At 42.5% G+C, this 9,036-nt stretch overlaps 1 pseudogene; it reads left to right on the top strand.

Moving 5' to 3' along the window:
* The first annotated feature begins 730 nt into the window (after window positions 1-730).
* On the top strand, window positions 731-3,796 carry LOC109769931 (iron-phytosiderophore transporter YSL15-like; annotated as a pseudogene).
* The last annotated feature ends 5,240 nt before the right edge of the window (window positions 3,797-9,036 follow it).

Here is a 9,036-nt window from a genome sequence, read left to right on the forward strand (position 1 = left end):
GCACGTCGGAGTTGTAGTGAAGCGCGCCGGAGCTGCAGTGAAGCATGCCAGAGGGTCGCGCCGCCGGAGTTGCAATGAAGCGCGCCGGAGGGTCGTTGAAATTTGGTCGGGTTGCAATGGAGCTCCACCGGAGCTGCAGTGAAGCACGCCGGAGGGTCGTCGAACCTGGTCTGGGTTGCAATGGAGGGCCGGCGGCGCCGCTGGTGCTGCCATGGAAGCTGCTGCTGGGGATACATATGATGGATTTTGCGCCTGATGGATGGAAGAGCAGAGAAGGAAGACTGTGTTGTGCTACGATGGAACGGCCACCTCGTCCAGATTGGACGGCGGGCAAGGCGGATGATTTCCCTAAAAAATTATCCGGCTTATTTCTAGCAGCCGCCATAAATAATCTATAAATACATGGTAAAGTAAGAGGGTGGACTTTTCCCAATGATTTCTCTCTAAAAAAAACCATGGCATCGACCATGATTAACATCACAATCTCACCCCAAAAGCACATGGTTTCAGCTTGCCTCGTGGGCAGAAACAGGGTACGACTTCCTGGAAGCTGCAGGCTTCTTCCACAGTAGAGTGATCAGCCGAGCAGTACGACCTTGATCGTTGAGGTGAGCGATGCTTCCTGCTGGTTCTTGCTCGAAAATGCTGGCCAGATTTTGGTCTTGGTGAAGAAGAAAATTTTCTTCTTCTTGTTTAATTTGGTTTCGTGCTCCGGTAGCAGCAGCTGCGGAGACAAGGAGCGGAGTCGACCATGGAGGTGATCGCGCCGGAGATCGAGAAGGACGAGGCCCTAGAGGGCGACAGGGAGTCGGACCCTGCGCTGGCGTCGACGCGCGAGTGGCAGCTCGAGGCCATGCCGCGGGTGGCAGGACGAGCTGACGGTCCGCGGCATGGTGGCGGCGCTGCTGATCGGGTTCATCTACACCGTCATCGTGCTGAAGCTCGTGCTCACCACGGGGCTGCTGCCCACGATGAACGTCTCCGCCGCGCTGCTCTCCTTCCTGCTGCTCCGCGGGTGGACGCGCCTGCTGGACCGCTTCGGCATCGTGTCCCGCCCCTTCACGCGGCAGGAGAACACCATCGTCCAGACCTGCGGCGTGGCCTGCTACACCATCGCGTTCGGCGGTTAGCATCGCATGATTCCTGGCCATGGAGGCCATGACTCCGGTCTCTGTAGTATAGTTTTTGATTGATTGGTGTTTGTGACTGGCGCGCTGCAGGTGGGTTCGGGTCAACCTTGCTGGGCCTGAACAAGAAGACGTACGAGCTGGCCGGAGACTCGCCGGGCAACGTGCCGGGAAGCTGGAAGGAGCCACGGATAGGCTGGATGACGGGATTGCTCCTCGCTTGCTGCTTCGGGGGCCTCCTCACCTTGATTCCCCTCAGACAGGTCTCTTTCTTCTGGCTTCCCTCCAGTTTTTCCTACATGTTGTGTGCACTGTGTTGCTACGATACACGCTACACTACATTAGCTCATCCACACCGGATATATGCGCAACTTTAGCTTTTAATCTGTCTTCCCTTCAGTTTTTCAAGTAACGGTTGTATTTTCATTTTAGAATTTTTACAAATTTTAAGAAGATGACGAAATTCGTTACACGTTTGACAATTGCGCCTGGTTTTCATCTCGCTTGGCCACTCGATGATTTGACATGATAATGTATTCAGGTATTGGTCGTCGACTACAAATTAGTTTACCCAAGTGAGACCGCAACTGCCATTCTTATAAACGGCTTTCATACTGATCAAGGGGACAAGAATTCAAGGTATGTACATAGTGACCTTTCAGTCGTTAAACCAAGCAATTTGTGGTGAGTTCTTGATTTGTATGAATTGCTAATCTTACCTTCCATGCATGACAGGAAGCAAATCCGTGGATTCCTGAAATACTTTGGGGGTAGCTTTCTATGGAGTTTCTTCCAATGGTTCTACACCGGAGGCGATGGTTGTGGATTTGTTCAGTTCCCTACTTTTGGGTTGAAGGCCTGGAAGCAGACGTAATTCTTTTCACATGTTGTTTCTCAATTGTGGATCATCATAATTTGGATAATTAGTGATTTCACATAATTTGTGGCGTGTGATCTCTTAACTCCCCAGCTTATTATTTGTGTTTCAGATTCTACTTTGACTTTAGCATGACATACGTTGGTGCCGGGATGATTTGCCCACATATAGTAAATATCTCTACCCTCCTTGGTGCAATTATCTCATGGGGAATACTGTGGCCACTCATCAGCAAAAACAAGGGGGATTGGTACCCTGCAAAAGTACCAGAAAGCAGCATGAGAAGTTTGTACGGTTACAAGGTATCTACCACAACTCTTTTTTTCTTGGTGACAATCACATAAATTAATAGCAGACCATAATGGAAAATTGTATGTCACTGACCATAATTTCTTCACCACCTAGGCCTTCATATGCATAGCTCTCATCATGGGGGATGGCATGTACCACTTCATAAAAATTGTTGGCATCACTACTATGAGCATGTATAGACAATTTAGCCGCAAGCAGGTTGACAACAAAGATAAGAACAAAGGACAACATAAAATTCAGTGCATCATCATTCAAGGAATGAGTTTTATCTAATGTTGAGCAAATGAATTACAGCAAAAAATGTGGATGATACAGTCTCACTTGAGGAGTTTCAATGCCAAGAGATCTTCAAGAGAGGCCACATCCCCTCTTGGATGGCATATGCCGGTTATGTCTTGTTTAGTGTTCTTGCGGTGGTTACCATACCAGTAATGTTCAAACAAGTGAAGTGGTACTATGTAGTTATAGCCTATTTCTTCGCCCCCATGCTTGGATTCGCCAATTCCTATGGGACCGGGCTTACCGACATTAACATGGGCTATAACTATGGCAAGATCGCTCTCTTCGTCTTTGCCGGATGGGCCGGCAAGGAGGATGGTGTCATTGCAGGCCTTGTTGCTGGAACCTTAGTCAAGCAGCTGGTGCTTATCTCTGCCGATTTGATGCAAGACTTCAAGACGGGTTATCTCACTCAGACATCACCTAAATCCATGATGATCTCACAAGTTATTGGGACAACCATGGGTTGCATTGTCTCTCCCCTCACGTTCATGCTCTTCTACAAGGCATTTGATATTGGTAACCCAGATGGCACTTGGAAGGCACCTTATGCACTCATATACCGTAATATGGCGATACTTGGTGTGGAGGGCTTCTCAGTGTTGCCGAAGTATTGCCTTGCAATCTCTGGTGGATTTTTCGCATTTGCTGCAGTTTTGAGTGTAGCAAGAGATGTCATGCCACACAAGTATGCGAAGTATGTGCCTCTACCAATGGCAATGGCAGTTCCATTCCTTGTAGGTGGAAGCTTTGCTATTGATATGTGCATCGGGAGTTTGATAGTTTTTGCCTGGACCAAGATAAACAAGAAGGAGGCTGGCTTCATGGTGCCCGCAGTTGCATCTGCTTTGATATGTGGAGATGGCATATGGACGTTCCCTGCTTCCTTGCTTGCTCTTGCCAAGATTAAACCACCAATTTGCATGAAGTTTCTACCTGCAGCCTAGACAACTGAAAAGTATGCTAGGTGGCCAAAGATGCATTGAATTTTCATAGTTGTGCCTCACTGAACTATCTTTGCAGTGTGTTGTTTCATTTGAGATGCTTCGGTACTCAAGTTGTCTAGAGATGATACTGTAGTGTGTGGTTTTACGGTATTACAACTTGGAAGATTTTTCCTTTTCATTGATATTCTTGGGTGTTTATAACTGTATTTTATATCACATGTGCGTATTAAGTTAATGTGAATACATGGTATGTACTTTGTGCTTGTACATTTTTCAGATAACTTGATATTTTTGTTACTATATGGCCCTCACATGTATGTATCTTGTTTTTTACTCGTTCATGATCCGAGATTCGAGTATTGCTAAGCTAAGCATATATAAATGATCGCCTAATCACTTGTACATAAATGAACATACTAATTGAGTGGGCACAAGAATAGCATACCCTTTTCTGCGAAATAGCTTACAACTCAAACAAAAAAGGAGTTTTCAAATTTTCATGACGTTTTTGGTAATCCTGAATGTTTTTCAAAAAAGCAAAACACACACACACGCAAGAAAAAAAATGGGCGCCTCGTACCGTAATGAGCATGTCCAAAGCGCGCGCTAGGAGTGCACGTTTGTTGCACCTTCACCGCCCTACGCACGAAGTAGGTGGTCCCATACTTCATAGTCAATCCCCATTTCAAAAAAGAGAGAAGAAAACATAGCCAACCCTTGCCCGGTCCAACGGGGACCTCCTACTTCGCGCGTGGGTGATGCGAGACACCCCCCCCCCCCCCCCCAAACACACGCACGCACACTTTTGGGCTGCCCAAGTGTGGGGCTGGACGCCCCTGTTTTCCTTTTTGTTTTTTCATTTCTTCTTGTTTTTTCTCCTCCTCTTTTGTTATTTGCTTCTTAAAAAACCAGGATTTCAAAAAATGTTCACTAAGTTGAAAAATTGATTTAAATTTCAAAAATTCCCAACTTTCAATTTTTTATAAATTAGAAAATGTTCCAGATTTCAAAAAAATGTTCAAGGATTAAAAAATGCTGTATTTAATAAAAATCACAATTTTTTTAAAAAGGTGGGTATTTTTTCACCAATTTGAAAAAATGTTCATGAATTTAAAATACCACAAATTTTAAAAAATGTTAATGTTCATGAATTTCAATATTGTTCACTGATTCATAAAATGTTCACAATTTTAAAAAAACCATGAATGTTAACAATTGTTCACAAATTCTAATATGTTCGTCGATTCAAAAAATGTTCAAAAATTACTCCCAAATTTCATAAAAAAATCACCAATTCATTTTTTTCATGAATTTCATAAATTATTTTCAAAATTCAAAAAACATTCTATGATTTAAAAAAATGTTCTCACAATGCGTGTTTGCTCCCACTTTCTTAAAAAAAATATGTGCTTGCTGGCTATTCCCCGACCTACGCGGATATTATTCATTCATCAAAGTTCATAGGGATACAATTTAGATCTGGGGATTTAGGAGCCACACATGGCATCCAAGATCTAAACCAAAAGCATGCTTAGCATGGCTATGTCCCTGAAATTTGTAACACGTCCCTAAAAGATGAAGGTGCGCTTCTGAAACTAATCAACAATAGTTCTAGTTTCCTTTTTAATGCATGCATATGTGCCTCCAGTGATTCTACAGATATCATTCACTACTCCTTGGCAATCTAATGCAACCTCCACATGTGATAACAGTAAGTCTTGTGCTAAGGCAAGCGCCTCTCGGTAGGCTGGATCTATGACACCTATAATTTTCATGACCTAAGCACCAAGGAACTTACCAGCAAAATCTATACAAAATGCGTTGTAGGAGCCCTCATTCAAGTTTCTCGATACTGCGACATCCAGTAGAATTTTTACCACACCGGGCGGTGGAGGAATCCATCGATGGGTTGGCTTTCTAGTGGGAGTACTAGTCCCAATTTGCACTATCCTGGCTTTGCAATCACCTAGCTCTCTAATGTGGCTTTTCACAATGTTGTGTGTAGCGAGGGGGCATTAAAAAATATGTTCATGCAAAGCTTTGTGACGGGAGTGCCATATCGCCCAGAGTGATTTTTTTGATGAAATCATCATGAAGTGGTTTCTCTGGCAGCGAGAAGGTCCATTGTTTTGCATTGGGTTCCCTTGTATCATCCATCACAACAATAAATTCCTCATCTTCAAGATCACAGACACATCGAGCCAAGTTGCAGTTTAATAGCGAGTGTTGCCACGAATCTGTTGCACCATAGATACCACAACTAGTAACACTAACCATTTTCCAATGGTGTAGAAGAGATTGCCGTGCAAACCCATAGGAAAATTGTAACTGGATTAGATGAGTCTGCTCTTCCATTCAACCAGGCTTCACGAAATAGTTTCGTTGCCACCAACATACGGTACGTTTATTGTACGGTAAATGCCCCACACTTCTACATTTATTGAATGTTTATTGTACGGTGAACCCTAGGCAAAAAATCATCAATGTGTCTCTGCTACTTGTGAGCTGCGTTGGGATTTCTCCGAAGAGGAGAGGATGATGCAGTACAGTAGCGATAAGTATTTCCCTCGGTTATGAAAATAAGGTTATCAATCCAGTAGGAGAAGCAAGCAACACTATGTAAACAACACCTGCACACAAACAACAAAAACATGCAACACAACGCGTTAAGGGGTTGTCAATCCCTCAATGGTTATGAGCAAGATTAAATTGTATAGGACTTGATAAATAGATCTAACTAAAACATAAAATAAAATAAATAAAAGAAAATTATAGTAAGGTATTTTTAGGATTTTTATATGATAAAAGATAGACCCGGGGGCCATAGTTTTTACTAGAGGCTTCTCTCGAGAAAATAACATACGGTGGGTAAACAAATTACTGTTGGGCAATTGATAGAAATCAAATAGTTATGACGATATCCAAGGCAATGATCATGTATATAGGCATCACGTCCAAGATTAATAGACTGACTCCTGCCTGCATCTACTACTATTACTCCAAACATCGACCGCTATGCAGCATGCATCTAGTGTATTAATTTCATGAAAGAATGGAGTAATGCCTTAAGCAAGATGACATGGTGTAGACAACATAAACTCACATAGGAAATAAATCCCATCTTGTTGTCCTTAATAGCAACGATACATGCGTGTCATGTCTCTTTCTGCCACTGAGATTGAGCACTGCAAGATCGAACCCATCACAAAGCACCCCTTCCCATGGCAAGATAAATCATTCTAGTTGGCCAAACTATACCGATAAATCGAAGAAGAAGTACGAGGCTATAGCAATCATGCATAAAAGAGTTCAGAGAAAACTCAAATAATATTCATGGATAGATATGATCATGAACTCACAATTCATCGGATCCCAACAAACACACCGCAAAAAGTCATTACATCAAATAGATCTCCAAGAACACTGAGGAGAACATTGTATTGAAGATCAAAAAGAGAAAAGAAGCCATCTAGCTACTAAGTATATGGACCCGTAGGTTTGTGGTATACTACTCGCGCATCATCGGAGGGGCAACAAGGATGATGAAGAACCCCTCCGTGATAGTTTTCCCCTCCGGCAGAGTGCCGGAAAAGGCCTCTAGATTGGATCTCGTGGTTCTGGAACTTGCGGCGGTGGAAAAAGTATTTCGTGGACTCCCCTGAGGGTTTTGGGATTTTAGAGTATTTATAGAAGCAGAGGTAGGTGAAAACGATGCCCATGAGCCCCACTACCCATCAAGGCGCGCTAAAGGCCCCTAGCGGCGCTTTGGTGCCTAGTGGACCCCACTTTTATCTTCTCGTGGCCTCCAGAAGCTTCCAGGGTCTCTTATCACTAGAAAAAAATCACCAAAAAGTTTCGTGGCATTTGCACTTCGTTTGGTACTGATATTCTGCAAAGTAAGAAACAAGCAACAAATAGCAACTGAGACTGGGCCCTAAGTTAATAGCTTAGTCTCAAGAAATGATATAAATTGCTTGTAAATGTATATAAAACATCCAAGATTGATAATATAATATCATGGAACAATAAAAATTATAGATACGTTGGAGACGCATCAAGCATCCCCAAGCTTAATTCCTGCTCATACTCGAGTAGGTAAATGGTAAAAACAGAATTTTTGATGTGGAATGCTACCTAACATATTCATCATATTTTCTTTTCTTTGTAGCATGGACATTTGGACTTGCATGATTCAAAGCAATAGTCTATAATTTGACATGAAGACCTCAATACTCAAGCATATCAACAAGCAACGATGTCTTTCAAAATATCAACACTAAAGAAAGTTATCCCTAGCCCATTATGCTCAGTCATTGATCCATTCATGAAACACATCCAATGCAAAAGTATGACAATAGTGTTCCCTAGTTGGTGCTTTATAAGAGAAGATGGAGACTCAAAGTAAAAATAAAAATTGCAAAAAAGGAAATGGAAAGGCCCTTCGCAGAGGGAAGAGCATAGATTTGTAGAGGTGCCAGAGCTCATAGCTTAAATTGAGAGAGAGAAAATTGTTTTGAGAGGTATGGTTTTCCTGTCAACGAAAACGAGCGAGAATTTCCAATATCTTCCATGCTAGATAAATCATAGGTGCAGACTAAGGCATAGCCTAGTGGTGGGAAGGGGCTGATGCCTTCCCACCCACCCAGGTTCAAGGCATGGTACTTGCAATTTGGGTTTGTTGCACCAATTATACTGTAAGGGGTTCCCTTACAGTCTTTCTGTCAAAAAAAGAAGATAAATCATAGGTGGTTCCCAAACGGAAAATAAAGTTTATTTCCTTTCCACCATTCTTTCACAATCCATGGCTAGCCGTATCCACGGGTGCCTTCCATACCAACACTTCCCAAGGAATTTATTATGAACAACATATATAAATTCATTTCGGGTCTGGGCATCCCGATTACCTGCCACATTCTCGTGCAATGACAAGAGAATAAACACTCATCTTGAGAATAACATACCTAGCATGCAAAATATTAGCCACCCCCTACCGCTTCTTGAGCGGTACGGGCACACAAAACGGAAATTCATTTTGAAAATTAGAGTTGGACTTACAAATTTACTTGGAACGGCATGGATATACCGCATATAGGTAGGTATGGTGGACTCATTTGGCACAACTTTGGGTTTAAGGAGTTGGATGCACAAGCAATATTCCTGCTTAATACAAGGGAAGGCTAGCAAATAGATTGAGAAGCAACCAACCAAAAAACGAAATCGGTCATAAATGAGCATTTAACATAATTAATACTGAATAATGCACCACAAGTAGGATGCAACTTCGTTGCATAACTATTGACTTTTGTGCTTGCATAGGGGATCACAAACCTTAACACCAATATTCTTACTAAAGCATAATTACTCACCAACATGGCTCACACATCACTATCTCCATATCGCAAAACTATTGCAAGGAATCAAGTTTATAATATTCAATGATCTCCATAAAAGTTTTTATTATATCCCCCTTGTATACCTATCACTTTGGGACCAA

Source organism: Aegilops tauschii, chromosome 6, assembly GCF_002575655.3.
Source record: "Aegilops tauschii subsp. strangulata cultivar AL8/78 chromosome 6, Aet v6.0, whole genome shotgun sequence".
NCBI classification, from domain to species: Eukaryota; Viridiplantae; Streptophyta; class Magnoliopsida; order Poales; family Poaceae; genus Aegilops; species Aegilops tauschii.